This window comes from Polyodon spathula, chromosome 25 (assembly GCF_017654505.1).
Source record: "Polyodon spathula isolate WHYD16114869_AA chromosome 25, ASM1765450v1, whole genome shotgun sequence".
NCBI classification, from domain to species: Eukaryota; Metazoa; Chordata; class Actinopteri; order Acipenseriformes; family Polyodontidae; genus Polyodon; species Polyodon spathula.
This window is the reverse complement of record NC_054558.1, coordinates 18,046,531-18,064,363: the sequence shown is the minus strand read 5'-3', so window position 1 is coordinate 18,064,363 and position 17,833 is coordinate 18,046,531.

Below are 17,833 nucleotides of genomic sequence, written 5' to 3'. Positions count from 1 at the left end.
TATGTCAATGTCTAGAAAATAGGCAAGCTGACTGGATAAAAAACCTGTTCATAAAACTATCTCCTCACCAGAAGCTAGCAGTAATATCCATGTGCACCTCAAGGGGGACGAAAAAAACAAATAATTTATTTATTGTTCCACATCTTCATCATTAATTCTACAGATTCAGAATTTACCATTGCTGGAATTGCTCCCTGTGTTGTTGTATGCATTTTTTGTCATTATATGACTAGTGTTATTTTTATGTTGGCTGTGTTTTGTGACTCACTACAGTTACAGATTCTGACCCCTGCTAGTGAGATGAGGTTAAAGGCTCTATAATTGCTCCTGCATATCAGCCTGGCTCCGGGCAAGGTGCTTGTTTAGGAGATAATAGTCATTGTTTTGCTCTCATCAGAGGGGAGAGAGTAACTGCAGACCAGTGTAGACAAGCTTGAGGGGGGAGGAGGCCAAAACACCTGGATATCACTGTTGAATTTACAAACATATTGTTGGTTCTTGTCTAGTAATCTAGCCCAATTTTGATTCTCTTTAAAACCACTGACATCAGGCTGGAGGCTCCTCTCCCTTAACCTTTACCGGTGCTTCTCTGAAGGCTGTCACACTTCACTTGCATATCAGTCACAAGATCCTTCATTTTTTTGTACTTGTTATCTAAATACAATTTCTAATGTGGCCCCAAAGCTGCCCAAGTCTAATGTCTTTTCTTTATACTCACTGCTTTGGTGTGGAAGGGGGGAAGGGGGGCTGAGGTTAGAACCTCCCCACCTCCTTCCAGTTCATCCACACCTCTGCATTCCCAAGGCACTGCTCACAAAGGGAACTGAGCTGACAAAGCAGCCTTCATCTGGCTTCAGTCTCTCAGTCTGTGAATGCAGCTTGAGGTAAGCCCTTTCAGGAAGGCAAAGGTTTATGATTTGAAAGGAAGCAGGGGGTTCTGTTGAGGTCTTGCCCCTTGAAGGTCAGGAGGTTCTACCCTCTTTGAAATTTCGTTTGCTTCTAGGATCAAAACAAAAAGCAGTAAAAAAAAACAACTTTTTTTTTCAATATAAAATAACCGCACATTTAAAAGTGCTTAATTAGTATGATTTCAGCTACAGTGCAGCTCAGCGTTTCTGTTGTCTGGCATCCTGGCACCGAATGGTTGCTTTTGCTTGTGAGAGTGAGGTGAAGCCAATTGGCACACACTCTAGTGTCACTGGCAAAGGGGCAACAATACAACAATCTGTTTGATCGTTTTTCCTGTAGGCATGAATAACAAAGTCAGTTTTATCATCTTTAATTAATATGATGATTTATTAAATAATCCAGGACCCTATTTTAAAGGGCAACGGCAAATGATATCCATCTGTTTGTATACATGCTATAGAGACTGTGGCTACTTTGTTAAGAACTATTGGGAAATAGAGAATGCACGTCCTGAAGCAGTGATATACAAAAGGGCTGAACCACTTGCATGTACACTATGGGATTGATGGTTGAGTAAATCTCATAATAAAGGTTACATATTCAAGTAACTGAGTAAAATCAAACGTTACATTTAAGATGAATGGCCAAACTCATTTAAACTTTTGAAACTGATAAAAGTGAGTATGTTTACTGAAAAACAGCAGAAGTAATGATTTCTAGAAGCTTCAAGGGATCAAGTTAGAGGATGTCAACTTCAACCTGTATCTGCAGCCAGGACAGGGAGTACCACATTGTCATGTCCTGCAGGAATGGTAATTACTGAGCAGTCTGCCTGCAGTCTTAAGCAGCTGGTGATTGATGGAGGAAAAAGGCAAGGATTGTGACAGCAGAGAGCAGAGCTGCTGTATGTATTGAACTAACCAGCTCACCTGTCATAAAGGCTGAAAAAGGCTAAACAGTGATTGTGAGCCTTGAAATAAACCTTGAAAATTGCCAACCGCTGCCTACCACCAGTTCCATTTTCTCCATTTAAAAATGTCTTAATCTACCTCCAGTATTTCTCTCATTGCCCATCATTCTTTTTTTCCTGTAGTTCTGCAAGACCGATTGGGCGATCATTAGATAACCTCTACCGTCAAATTGAATTCTGCTGCACGGAAACTGGACTGATTCCAAAGCAGTTTCAACTTGGAAACGAGAGTAGTGAGGTGTGTCCAGGCAGTCAGATTTCACAGCTGTGGACACTGCAGATGAGTGAACCCTGGGTCAGACGGGACATGTCAGCTCAAGACACAGGGGTCAGAGGTCATTAGTCTTAACATTGAGCGTGTAAAGTAATAGAGTGAGCATTCTCAGCAAGCGCTCGGATCACTGCTCTTAGTGCTCAGAGCAGCTCAGAAGTAGAGGGCAACACAACTTTTAGCTGAGCAACCCAGTTTTTCGACGTGCCCAGTAACGACAGCATATATGAGCCGCTTTCTTTTTGGCATTTGATTTAAGTGAAGAATTAGTCCTGGAAAAGAATAAATATTATTGAGCAGTTGACAATAATTAGGTAATGCTTGTCTGTAGCTTTGTTTTTAAAACATCATGGAATGTGGCTTGAATACTGTTTTTGGAGAGCTGAGATTGAAAGATTTATTGAATGAATTCCGTAGGTGAATGTGTTCCTATACATACTTCAGGATTATGAGTGCTGTGTTCACTCATAGGTTACAATGGGGACTGGCACTTTGGTTTTTATCTTATTAATTACACCATTCTAAATACTCCAGAGAAGCTTGTGAGCTGATTGGCTAAAAACCCTGCCTGTAATATGTTGCAACCAGCCTCATCACTCTAAACTGATATCCTTGCACACTAGGGGGAGAACAAAAGGAACAAAATAGGAACTTCTTTTAACATGTCAAAAGTCAAATGTAGTTGATGAATTAGTGAAAATACAAAATCAGAGGCATAAGTCATGCCATGTAGGTAACCCAGAAATACAATGAGAAAGAAAGCAGAACAAATATTCTATCAAGGTTAAATGCAATTTCACATAACGCCACCTTCAGTACAATGTTACAGGAACTTTCCTCATAGTCTTTCCTCATTCAGTAATTGAGCATTTGAACTTATTGAGGAAACACCTTCATTTGCAATATATTTTTCCATAAAAACACTCAATGGCAGAATATGTGATACTAATAATAAAATGAACAATTTTAATAGGTCTGATGCTGTTTTATCCATTGCAACTGTGCACACTCTTTTACATATATACTATATACTATAACATTTTGCATCAACATATAGAATGGACTTATTTTGATTCAGAAAGTCGAATGAAACCTTCTGAATAATGATACGTTAACATATTGAATTACAGACCGCGTTGAAGTTTTCCCATATACTGTGACAAAAATTGAAAAAAAGGACATTTTAAAATCTAACATGAATATTGTTCTACTATTATGTCATTCTGTATACTTTTGCGATATCATTTTGTAGTGTCTTTGATTACAAATAAAATATCTGAATTATGTTCATATAGATTTTTGTTTCTTTTTTAAACCTAAAATTCCAGGTGATACAAAACGGTTGGCCATAGCTATACTTGTGAATCATGTTATAATATCCCAAATTTAATTATAAGATTTATTTTTATTTATGTACTGTACTGGCCACATTACAGTGAATTATTTCTAATACAATTAAAAGGTTAAAAAAATACTATGACAAGAAAGATGAGAGGGTATCAGTGTTTAGCAGGTGCTCATTGACATTCTCCATTTACACAAAGTAAAGCTGTGCATACATGTCAGTCTTAGACAGTTATAAAGGCAACTTTTCTTTCAAAGCTTAAATGTGATCTGCTCTTTAATGATCTCATGGATTCTCTATATCCGAGGGAAGAGTAATGTTGACAGATCTCCTTCTTCTCTGTCTATTTGAAAAACGTGTGTACTGCAGAACTGGGTTGATTCAAAGTGCTTGTTGCGTACTTTCTGTAACAACATGAGACAAATTGAATTAGTCTCTTTGAGTCAACGGCATTTGCAAGACATCTGAGATTCAAAACTAACCATGACTCAGAGAGCGAATATTTTATTAAATGAGAGAGGGGTCATTTTAAAAGCTCAAGTTCTTTGGTATTCAACACAGCAGTTCAAAAGTTTCTCTTCACATGCAATGTTTACAAATATAATACAGGAAACAGGATGCGCCTAATTTTGAAGGACATGTTTGTCTTTCAGTGGGTCTGTAGGAATAAGCATATTTCACAACATTAACTAGAATCAAATTGTCTTTCATTTTCTGAATGCTGGAGATAAGAACTACGAATGAAAGTTTGTTTCCCCATGTTACACAAGGCACAATCTTATTTTAGGGCTAGGCACACGTTTTTCGTTTAGTAAATTTATCCAATTCTTATGTAAGCTGGTACTGTGGGTTTCTTGTTTAATGGTTGATTGTTGTCATAGGCAACCTAATGCATCTCATCAAGCCCCCAACAAACCGAGGCCAGGCATAACAATAGGTTATTATTACTTCTCTTACATGTATGTGCCAATGGCGGTTTGATGCTTTGTGGTGTAAAAGCCAAGAGAAGGAATTAATATTTTTTATTAACATACTTTCTTCTCCCTGCTCCGTATCACCACGTGCAACTGACAGACCCTCCACCACACATAGTGTAACTGACAGACGCCCCTTTAGAAAAAAAAACTAAACATTTCAAAGTACATTATGACAGGAAAACGGTGTAAAACGATTTCTTGGCACGGACTTGTCTGAAGTATCCGACGTCTAGCTATTAAAAGTGGCACGAAGAGAACGAGATGTGTGTACGTGGTCCTGCTCGGATGTGGTTTGTCCTGAGGGCTAGCACTCTGCAGTCGTTGTGTGCGCCATGGAAACAAAACCTTCATGCACTCAGCTAGGTTAGAGTCAGTCTTAACTCCTTCTTATCAGTGGATCCTCTCCCCACTGCCGTCTTTCTGGGAAGCTTGTTTAAGTGCTTTCTTGCTTCCATTAAAAGTAATTGTCCCCCCCCCCCCCACTCAGGCCTCACTGTAGCTGTCTGCACCAAGCACATATACTGTACCATGCATAAGATTCAGTACAGTGGCTGCCATTAGTGTTGACCATCTCCACTTATTTCAATACTATTTCCCTGAGTTGTAGCATACAGCATTGTACAGTACATTTTGATTAAATGCTTTCATACAGAGAGGAAACACCAACGTTTCTTGTCCCACTCTATCATCTTCAATCCAACACTGCTGGATTAAAGGGAAAACACTAGATAACACCTTGGCTTGTGGAAAGGACTATGCCAAGTTATCAAGAAGCTACAATAAAGCCAATGACTTTGATTTCTAGCCGTTGACAGTTGACTAGTTGATACACTGATGTGAAGCTTTACATTCAGATCTGTTGTTGTAAGTCGAAGTTCAAAACCAGACAGAATTAGGAAAGTGACATTATGAGTATTGGGAAAGAACTGGAATGTTTATAGGAGATGAAGAATGAAGTCCTGGGTACTACAAGGATGAATTTAATTCAAATACTGTAAAAAAAAAATGCATGATTCACAGGCAATTGCATCTGTTCAGAGTAGGCTGCTGTAAGCACCATGTGTAAATGTTTAACTGTGCCATTAACATATTCTAATCGGTCTGTCTGCTTTGGAAATGTCACCAAATGTACCTCCCCCTATTCTATTGACCTCCCCAACTTGTGCAGCTGTGGACCCCCCCCCCCCCCCCCCCCCCCCCCCCCCCCCCCCCCCGATGCTAATGAAAGTCAGCACACCTGCTTCAATCACCGGGAAGCAGCCCTCTGTGATTAGGTGACACACTCCCGTGGCAAAGCATTTTTTCCCCACCTGGCTCTATAAAAAGAGATTCCTGGTTGAGCATCTACTGCATATCCCCTTCTCCCCATCAGTTAGAACTTTAATGTGTTTTTTCCTGCCACAGGAATGTTTCTTTTGAAACCCTGCAATGGGGGTTTATTTAAATCTGCCATTTATAAGAGGGACTCTTAGCGCCTACGCTTCACTTTCATTTTCTGATGCTAATTGTCCTGAAATGCCTTTTCCGAGAAGGCTTAGCTGCACACCAGTATCCTTTGTTGTGGCTTTCGCTGTGGAGGTCTTGCTGAGCTGACTGTATAAAGGTGCAGGAGTCCGTTTATGAGGTACAGCACTTATTTTATCAGCCAGCTGATATCGTGCTAAAAATCATTTCATTATTTGGTTCGTACTTTGTATACTGTCCCCTTACCTTTATGTGAGGTTTGCATTCATTCAGAGAGCCTCTTATTGCAATTACTCAGATATGGTGGGGGGGGGAGGTTTGTGTCTGTGTTAAGGGGCTTTGAGGAGTCCAGAAGCTGCCCATCAGTTCTAGTTACTTGCCATAGACTCATATTTCACAGGTTAGCACAGCCAGTGTCTTTATAGATGTAAGTGCCAGCTCTGTCTAGTGCATATATCATGGATGGGACCATCTGAAAGCAAGAATTTGAGAAAAGAATAGTTTTCAGCTTTGAATATTTTATGAAGTATGAAGAGTTACATTTTGACGAAATATGGTAGTTTGATGTTTTTTTTAGGGGTATTAATAAACATACCTTTTTTTAATCAAAGCTCTTTCCTATAGCCCTAAGCAGTGTCATTCGGTCTTTAGAGAATGTCCACTGCACCTGGCTGTTTGAGGGCGAGTCACTGACAGGAGACTTTAAATGGGTGAGGGGAGTGTAACTTACAGCTGTTTGGGGCACCTATATTAGCCTGACCAGTGTAGTTTCAATGTTAAGCTAACTCTACAAAGCAGAGGGGAGTTGAGGTTCACTAGTTCATTGTCTGTTGTCTTTGTTAAGCTATAGGCAATAATTAAAAGATATGACATAGAAATCCTGCCCCCATTCAAACCTCACAGGATCCTTTCATTTAAAGTAGGAGTTGTACAGTTAAGTGCTCAAGAATGGTGTTACCCTAAGGTATGATTATTACTGTACTTACTCAAACATTTTAATGAACATGTGAAGCAGTCATTCGATTACCTGGCTGTGTTGGGGCAACTCAGATCCCAAGAGGAAGAGCTTTGGTTGACTTTTGAAGCTATTTAATGGATAACCTTTTAATGGTTTGCTGTCATCACTGTGTTCTTTTAGTGGTGAAGCCAGCATTCTTTTCAATGTAATATTCCAGCCTGATTGTGATCCTTTGTTAAGCTAAACAGTATGCCTCACATGTATTCTATCATACAGAATAGCAGCATGGCTCTCATAAAAGTCTGTTCCAGTCACGACTGGCCAGACAACAGAGCTGGCAAGCTATTCTGCAGAACTGACTGGCAAACCAAGTATCCCTGAGGGATCTGAAGATGGGAAGTACGGAGAAACGGTCAAGTATCCCGTCATAACAACATAAACAGAGTATTTAGAGCCGAAATTGAAGCTCCTCGACACTTGATGGCGCTATTGGGAAATATTGTAATTCCTTTTTTTTTGGTTTATTCTGAGCTGAGCTGAAAGCTGTTATCACATGGTAATGTTTGCTGTATAAATAATATGTAGATGAAGGAATACTATGTCAGGGATATCACATGTATGACCATGTTTGACCCTTATACAGTAAAAGCATAGCAAAGTATAATAAAGCCCAGATAAGCGTTGTAAAGATCAGGAAGCTATGGCAAAGCATATTAAAAATATGGCAAGCCATGGTAAACCCTGGTAAATGCATAGTATAACCATGGTAAAAGCACAGGTAAACTGCAAAATTGGCATGCAAATGTTATGTAATAAACTTCGAAAAGGGGGACATCATATTGCAATGAAGAATGAAGAACTTGACCAACATCTGCATGCATGCAACCATCTTTTCAATCTCAACAAATGAACCCTTCACAATTCAACACTGAACGCGTCAAAGTGATGTTACAGCTCTCATATTGCAGGGTCTATTGAATATAAAGATAAATGTCATGTGTCAAAACGCAGCATCAGATGTAACCTTTGCAGTGCTCTGGGCTATTCAAGAGCCAGACGAAAGTCAAACCCTGCACTTTCAACTGCTCATATATCTTTAATACATGACAAGCTGCAACACTTAACAGCTAGGTTATCACATTTTTTATAAAGCAGAAAAGTACAACTACGGTATCCTGTAACTGTTTTGATTGTAATATGCAGCATTACATTGAAAAATGAAAATGAATAGTGTTTCTTTGGAGTATAATTAGTTCTTGGGTTGTACACAGTATATTGCCAAAAGCAACATAGGTGCTGTCAGATCTGTTGTTTCCCTTGGCTCAGATTAAGCAGTGAAACTACATGATGAATTAATACAGATGCTTTAGTTTGCTTTCATGTCAGCTGTCGTAAGTATTAGAGTCATCTTCTATGCATTGACTTTTAATGAAAATATTAACACAGCAAGAGGAAAAGGCATACGCAACAACAGAATCCATTTCCCTCTCATACCTTTTGCCCTCAGTGCACACTATTGATGAGGTCAGGATGGAGGTCTTGTGGAGCTGCAGCTTGTCTGACAGGAGCCAGTTTATCTCTTTATGAGCACGACATTCATGAGCCCCAAAGAAAAAAAAGCATCAAAAAGTGTAGGCAAGTACGGCAAAGAAATGAGCTATAGTTTTCTCTTATGAGGCGTCTTTTAGGAGGATTCATGTTTTGGGTGATGGGTTGACTTCGGTATATTAATGCATGAGTAATATTTTACATTCTTTGTAGGAGTGTGTGGATTGAAATTGGTTTCACTTCATCTACTGGACACCCCAGTCTCTGTAGAAACATGTGGTTTCTTTGGAACCCTTATCATGCTTAGTTTGGCATCATTATCCAAATATGAAGCATGAAATTGTGGACTCTGTATAGACACATTCCCAATGAACTCATTGTATATAACAATCTGTTGTCCAGTTCCAGACCAAATGGACTATTGGTTCAATATAGAACGTCTAGTGTAGTAGAATACATGTTCAAAGTCCCGAGTCTAGATTTTCTTTCTTTTTTTTTTCCCAGGGGAGAAATTTGAAACATGTTTTTGTTTTTCTAAAAGTAAAAGCTAAGTGGACAAACAGTTTACACATTTGGTTCAAAACAAGCATTGAAAACCTGGCCTCGGGAAACTGTTTTCAATAAAAAATAAAATAATCGAAAACAACATAACAGGACAAATGATTGAGGTCACTGGTGTCTTTGAGACTTCTGGTTTGAACCCCATTCATTCACGTGAACTGGTCGAGTGTCAAACCCCACTTGCTGTAAATTACACGTGAATTAGGTTTGGTTTTTTTTATGCTACGTCTTGCTTCGACGATAAGACTACCCCATTAAAAAAAAGCAAGACAACAGTAACTGTACCCTACCCTGCTTAACTACTGTGCGATGTACCATGGGAAAACCCCATCCACTCCCTATCCCCGTCACTTATCAACTGCCAATCTATTACTCACCGGTGCTTGAGACAATGAGTACCAACACACAATACAATAAATGCAATCACTGCACTCAGTACTTTATGAAGGTTAGCCGCTGGAATGAGATAACCGACACATTCCAAACCACACTTAAAAACAGTAGGCACTAGAGTTAAGCAACAAAAAGAGACCACTTTGATTGGACAATTAATTTACAATACTTCTGTAAAACCAACATGTTTTTAATTGCCTGGGCACTGAACTATTAAACGTTACTGTACCAAGGAGATATGTTGTACATAACATTTCTCATTGTTGTTAGATGCCACAGTACACGTTGGAAGAACACGAAAACTACTGTCTCAGATAAACCAAACTAATTCACATCGATCACATCCACGACTAGACAGACTGAAATTAAACAAAGGCAGAATGAAAACAGATCATTCCAAAAGAATGTCGAAAGAACTTGTGCACAGCATAATAATAATAATAATAATAATAATAATAATAATAAATAATAATAATAATAATAATAACCACCTACGTCCAAACTATAATAAATATTTTTTTAAAAAATAAGCTGTTGTCGTGGAGCAGCTAAGTGTTTAAAAAAAAGTCACATGGCAGCCGAAGTTGTCACTCAGCCCATAAAAAGTGTAATTTGAAGAAAGAGAACAAAGGAATCGCAGAAGCTATAAAAGGCTCTTCAGGACATCCCTCTTCAGCTCAGTGGCTTCTCGCTCTCTCAGTCTGATCGCAGCCAGAGCAGCGCTGCTCACTCAAGTGAAGGGATGAAGTTCTCTCCTCGGCTTCTGTCAAGTGTCTTCGCGCTGCATTTCATTTGCATTTATTCTGTGCCAGTGCCACAGTGGAAGAACAGCAGGCACAAAGCACTGCCGGTGAGTGAAAGACGGTATTTCAGAATTATTTTCCAGTCCCAACAGTTCCCGATAACTCTGCTAACTGCAGTTTTGTAACTCTGCACCAAGCGCATTATAAATAAGTTATTCAGATAGGAATATGCTTATTTTATCTGGCTTTGTGTTTTATTTCTGCCTTTTAAATCTATTGTGTAGCATTACGGAAAAAAAGAACAACTTGCGTGCATGTGGATCTCGTTTGTATTAATATTTCTAGCAGGTGTTGCTTCAGGATAATGTATTTGTTGTTTTACTTATTCAGCAATGTTAACAGATAAATACCTGCTGTAATTGAACTTGGTGGTGTGCAAATAATAATAATAATAAAAAAAACTTTTTTTCATATTAAGCGTTCACTCAGACACGCGCAGCAGCAACAACTGACTGCAGGGAACTGAGGTAAAATATTGAATATTGCTATAATTACCATCTTGCAAGAATGGACCACTTACATTATTCTCTATACCAAACATTTCACCCGTACCACATCCTGACAGAACAAGTCAAACTTATCAGGAAATAACCGGAATGAAAGGTGCAGCAGAATGCTAATGACGAGTTATAGCGCTGATTAGATGGCTTATTATACTGTACAAAGAGCAAAGTGCAGTGCAAAGGTACTAGGCATTCATATGTTTACATGCTTTCTTAAAACAAACACACCTCAACCCTTGCAACAGGTAGTGTATGCCTACAAAAACGTTTGGTATTTTGTGCTCACTCGGGTTAACATGTATAATCTGCTATAGCTTGGATTTGTGATTTTCTTCATCCTGTGTTGGAAATCGATTGGGGGTGACAACGGGACAAGCACAGTTAAAGTAGAGTGTAACTACTGCTCTCTTAACTGGCGACCAACTGCTTTTGTCAAAGATGAGATGTCAAAGTTAACACCTCGCCACAAAGACCCTGACAAAGACTCGCTGAAACGCTTGTGTTTGAGTTTCTTTTTAGTATTACAGTCTCGCTGTTCTCCATATCGCCGTAACCTCAGGCGATGGGATTAAAACGGATTCCCTTCCTTTCTGAATAGAGGCAAGTGGGCACTGTAACCGGATTCGCGTGCAGAATATTGGTTTTGTCAGAGTTCATTCTCTTCGAACAAAACAAACACAAAAATAAATCGTGCAACTTCAGCATTTTCTTTTTGCTTGAATCTGAGTCTGCTGTTAAATCCTCTTTCTGAGCTGTAGGCTGCAGGTAGGGGCACGTTTCCTGAGGTATTTTCTGGAAGATGCATTGAAAGACAGTTGAAATAAAGATATGGAACAGAACCACAGGGATTGCTGCCCCCCATCAGGCCAGGGATAATACTTGCAGTTAAAGCTTGTCATCTGGGCAACATCGGATACTCTCTGCTTATTACCTGCCTATGTGCCTCGGGTTACTGTAACCAAAGATGGAAAACTGATATTTTGTGCTGTTAAGCTTTCCCCCAGAAAAGGCTTTAGCGGGGAAATAAAACTGTATTACCACACTGTGGGTTTAATGCATGACTAGCGCATATACTGTGGCCTGCTTTTTTAAAGAGTGTAAACCACATGTCATTCACATGTAATATGAGAACCACATGTCAACCACAGGGGGGACTGCATCAGTAATGTTCTAATTCCATGGGTGAGTCATATTACTTTTTCTGGTCAAGGGCTGGCTGCCTGTAAGGAAAGCGGGTAACTGTAAATCTTATTTGCCATTAGACGATCATTACTGGAGGCAGAGTTAGTCACTCCCTTATTTACAAAAGCTGCAGATGATGAAATGAGCCGCCCACACACAGTGTTACCATCATAGAATTCTAATTGTACCCTGACAAGGCACTGAGGGTATGCCTGCTGTCACAAAATGCCATGTAAAACAGGTGTCATTAATTGATTTATAGTCATTTAATATTGTAGTGGTTAAGTAATGCCAGTATTTTCAATATATGAGCATGTTATTGAGGTATACCTTATCAGAAGTATAGTAAAGTGCATACAATCTAAAATATTACACTTTAGAGCACAGATAAGTATAGAATGGTAAAGGGTACAATAGGAATGCTGTGGTTCTATACTAAGGGTTAGTGATATCACAATGGCATCACAACGGTATCACAATGGTATGTTATTCAATATGTTAACCTAACATTATTCATCAGGTTTCATTCAACATTGTGAAGCAAAATTAGTTCATTCTATAGGGTGGTGCAAAACATTTGGCCATAGCTGTAGCACCAATGTGCCAATGTACTGAATAAGGACCACTTTGCCACGATTATTTGCTCTGCAACCTGCTTTCTTGTCATGAAACGTGTGGCACAAAGCAGATAGCCTGTGTGGGGTGGGTCTGTTCTCGATTACATTTACCTGAAATGCAAGCGGCAAGCGGAATTAAGAGAATTTTGCATTTTACTGATTGAGATCTGGCTGATTCACAGATTGTAATTTAACTGTAAGCAAAGCCTCCAGTATCTTCCTTGTTCCAGCTGTCCACTAGGGTCTGTTTCCTGTCACTGACCTCCAAGCGAGACAGATTGGATCAGATGCGAGGAGTGGCATTGGAAGTGACATCTTGCTGTGTGGGGATTAACAGGTTAACAGGGAGCGCCGGCAGGGAGCTCAAGCATTAGGAAACTACACCATTATGTTATAATGAGGTGCAAGAGGCAAACATTCATTTCCTTATGCATGGTATGGCGTTCTTGCTAAGCCAACACTGTAAATGCTGTGCTCTACAAACTGCTCGGTTCCTTTGAAGACGCCAAGCATACTTCAGACTGATACTGAAATAAAATTGAGTGCAGGGGAGCATTGTTTTAATCTACTCATATAAGAAATAATTTGGCATGGTTTGGCCTGGATGCTTAACCCACACACCAAAGTAGGATATGTTCCACTGTTCATCTTTCAAAGAGAGAATTGTGAGGGACTGCCAATAAATAAGTACTCATACAGGGCCCTTGTGTAGACATGCTGAATTCACACATGCACAACATTGCTTTTTCATACTAATATAACCACAATATTTAGGCTTTGTGATGGTCTAGACAGCTAACCTGACAAACTTTGATTTATAAGGCTGTTTGTGGGTGCTCAGTTGGCAGGTGCTTCCGGCTCCTAGACTGCATAATATATTAACCTTCCATGAATGAATACTGGAGTATCAAAAGAACAGACTTTGCTGCAGGTCCACCCCTAACCTCCCTGAAGGAACTGGAGTCTTTAATCATTGATGAAAGATCTCGGGCCACTCTGGAACAACCAAACACTTAAGTTGTCACATCAGTGCCCTGACTGCGCACCATTAGCCAGCAAAGCTTGTGAGATCTTCTGTCTTGCTGATTGTGCCCAAACCTGTTTTGAAACATGCATCTTTTATATATTATGGAATACATGATGGAGGTCCCATCGCAAATTATTCAGGCATTCCAGGGACTGACAATTTATGTGTGATATATGAAACTAGTTTTGCGCCCATGTATCACTCATAATATAATAAGATTCTGTCTCTTGCTCTGAGGTGCTGTGCTGTGCACAGTGTATTAAAGTTCACATAACAACATGCATCCTGAAAACTACAAAACCCTGCAGGCTGGTGGGGTGGGGCGTCTGTCAGGTAATAAATTCTACTGCAAGAACAAAAGCTGCTCCTCCGACAGCTCTCCTAGACACCTTGAACCGAAGCACTTTTGTGTCTGTGGAGAAATCCAGTCATAAATTAGACTTCAGATATTCCATGTTGTAGGCTAGGAGAGATGGATACAGTGGCATTCATTGATTCATCCCTTTACTGCCTAATGGTGTAAATCTGACTTATTTGATGGAGCAAAACTAATAATAATAATAATAATAATAATAATAATAATAATAATAATAATAATAATAATAATAATAATAATAATAATCAATGTAGACGGGTATGTAAAGTCTTCTTCAAGGATAATCTGCAAGACAGAGTGAGCTGTCAAAGCTAATGAAGCTCACACTTACTTCTTGGTTACTAGTATTAAAGGTCAGGAGTTCATCATGTGTCTGTTTTGAAGAAGTTGTTTTAAACCACTGTGCACTATACCAGATCTGGAAAAAGCTGCATTTCATTTTCTTATCTTTTTTTAATACAGGAATGTTTGTCTGCGTGAAGTTGAAAGCTTGCAGGGAAATTAAGTATTTAGCTCCAGGGTAATGCCAAGGTCAAGTTGTTGCTCAAGACTTGAACCATTTGCCATTCTGCCACAGTGTCTTTATTATTCATGTGCTGTGAAGAAAGTGCTAGAAATGTCAGCAGCACTGCTGGGAATTCACAGCTTACCTACAGACAGTTGCTGAATTTCAGTCAAGTAGTGTCAACCATTGAAACCAAGTAACATATAGGAGATGCAGAGACTGCTTACTAAAGATGTAGAACTCTGGGTTTAAAATGTTTCTTTGTTTCTTTTGTCCTTCTGTTTCCTCACTGACACTAATATCACAATGTCATATGCATCCCAGTATGTAGGTAGCAATACACACAATGTACTTTCTAGGGTGTGTAATATAGTAAGAAGATCAAATATCATTAAAGTCCATTTAAGTTTAGCGTAAAGCAAAAAGGTTTTAAAAAAGAGAGAGCTCTGTACAGTAGCTGATATGTTCTGAAAAATCTGTGTGTGCTGAATATGTCTCTGCAATCAAATCCAGTGATCAATCTCCATTACAACAACATTGTACTTGCAATGCATGTTAAATACTATAGATGAGCTGAGATTGTGTGAATGGGAATGATTGTCATGCCTGTATCTACGTGGTGTGTTTTAATTCGCTAGTGTCCTGGGGGGTAACTAGAGATCATTGCCATCATGTCCTGCTAAACAACTCAAATAATTAAATAGACAGAGTACAGTATATTGAAGGCGAAACCCATTTGAGAGCAGACGTTTCATTGAACTATACGTTTGACTCACATTTCTCAAGCTGATTTGTTTTAAAAAGAAAACATTCTGTTCTGCACTTTTGAACTTTGTTCTTTTAGAATTCAGCAATCCCATTTTTGTTTTTTCAAGAACTACCGATGAAATATGAGTACTTTTTTTGTTCTTGGAGAAACTGTGTAAATTCGGGTGTAACTATTTGCACAAATAGGCATCTCCTTGTTGTGAACAGTCTTGAAATGCAGTAGATTTAATGTGTAGACCACAGCATTACCACCTATGACATCATAATGAAACAAAGCAGGTATCAGGACCACACTACCACATACTGTAATTGAACTTCTGCACAGTTCTGCAGTGTATATTGGAATTCCGTTGCGACACCATTTCTATGTCAATATGTGTTATACTGTTATCACTGTACTGTACTGTAGTTACCCTTATTCTACCATTGTCCACCTTTAGTACACCATTGTAGTGCCACTGACGACAGCTTTGGAAGGCAATGGAACAGGCTGTAGTTTAACCCTATGTAATGTGCTACTATTAGCCACTGTACCTCTTTATTTTTCATTACTGTCGATGACTCACAGAAATAACGTTTTGCCTTGACCCTGCAATATAAAAACTCTTGCAAAATTAAATGAAAAAATTCCTATTTTTTTCCTAAGTGCACTCCCTCCCTCTTTAAAATCCAGAACCAATTACTATGTCTCACATGAAACATATTTACTTGATTGTTACAAAAAAATCCCAGGGGGTGTAGGTTCATGGATTAAAACTGTGAGGCAAGTCAAAACACTTAATAAAGGGGGCAGATCCAGCACTTGTTTGTACAATTCTTTCCGAGCCTGGGCTCTGTGCCATATACAGAGCCGTGGGACCTACTAGAAGACAGTTGTGTAGATAGAAGGCATGGAGTCTGTCTGATTGATCTATACAGTGGCAATCCTCATACTCTACTAATAAAGACTATAGAGTCCACTCCCAGACGAAGAACAATCCTGCTGTCTGCAGTTCCATAATGTATCGACCCTCTGAAACTTTCCAGCTCTTCAAGTTGACATAAAAAGTCTTCCAGAGGCTAACTGCCCACAGAGTCTGTACTCTGGGCTGTCTTAGTAGAGTTGTTGCAAGCAAAGAAGAAAGCTTGCTCATCCCCTTTTCCTTCTCTTCTTAAACCTACCTGCACGTATAGTACCTGTCGCTGTGGCTCTTTCTAGTGTTCTCCCTCTTCCTCCACCCCATCTCTTCTACTTCCATTCAGTCTCAGTGGCTGGCTGTACTAATGTGCGTACCACTGCTGAAGCACAAAGACTGTACCAAACCTCCCACTGCCAAGTGAGTGAGGTACAGTAGAGCGGGCACTACATCAAGGTCTACCCTCCTTCATGCATTATTGAATGTATGTATTGGGTAGATCTGTATGCTTGCTCGTTACTGTTTAGAATTTATGCTACTTGATTTGTCCTACCCCTGATTGAATCATTTCTTATTTATTTAAAACCTTAGGGTTTAACTTGAGGGGCTGATCATCACAGTGGGGTAAATGTATTGGGGTGCTTAACTATTGCTAAAAGAAATGGGACATTTTAAACATGACCTTGCGGAGATGCCAAGGTTTTCATGTTGTTTCTCTTACATCCACCGTGTAAGTGATTTCCTTTGTGAAACGATGCTAGTCTGTATCAAACCAACGCTTTTAAAACCTCATCCGCAGCTACTGGAATTGCATTCCTCTCTGAGAGGATACTAAATTACAGCTCTTACATTTTCCAGTGGGGGAGCGGGTACGTGTTGAAAGTCCAACAAAGTTTCCAAAGCTTTACAGATTCTGTACAGTAAACAACAGTAAATCAACACTGACTGCACCCGCGAAAGTGGATTTTATTCAGCTTGGTTTCCTTCCCAGTCAATTTGCAAAAGTATTTCCTTAAAATTCTGCAGAGGAAATTGACTGTGATAATTAACGCTGGGTTATCTGGGCCTTGCAAACTCAGCATTGTTGAGGAATTCCAGAGGAAAGCGAGACAGAAGTATTGTCTTTCAGTAAAACTATATAAGCAACTGTGTAGGTCCAAGACCTACGCTCCCTTTCAGCTTTAAGGAGTGCCAAACAATGTTTTAAAATAGCAATATAAATATAAACTAGCAATATCCTTACTATTTTCAATGTATACTTCAATTTGGAAAATGCAGATATTTCAAAGATAACGCTATAGAGTAAAGTCTATAACGAAAATCAGATGTTGTAGTTCAGAGTCACTCCAGTGGTCTAGCTGTATGCAACAGTACCATGTGACCTACATGTGCATTTGAAATACTGAAGCTAATAGGGTAGTTATCCATGGTTCCTGTAGAGTTAGGCTTTTATAAGAGGAGGCTATTGTTGAGCTGAATATTCTGTTTGATTCTCTTGGTTTAACTCAGGAATGGCTACAGAAGTCTGATTTCTACAATGTGAAGAAAGGAAGCAGGCAGTTCCACAGTCAGGACACTGTGAAGGAGGTGCTGACGGGGAACAGCAGCCTCACTGATCTCCTCCAGCATGGGAACGCCTCTGACTTGTGGAAGCGGCCGCGCTGTGGCGTTCCTGACTACCCCCAACAGAAGGGCCTGCATGGCAAGCAGCGCCGGCAGAAGAGATTCGTGCTGTTCGGGGGACGCTGGGAGAAGACAGA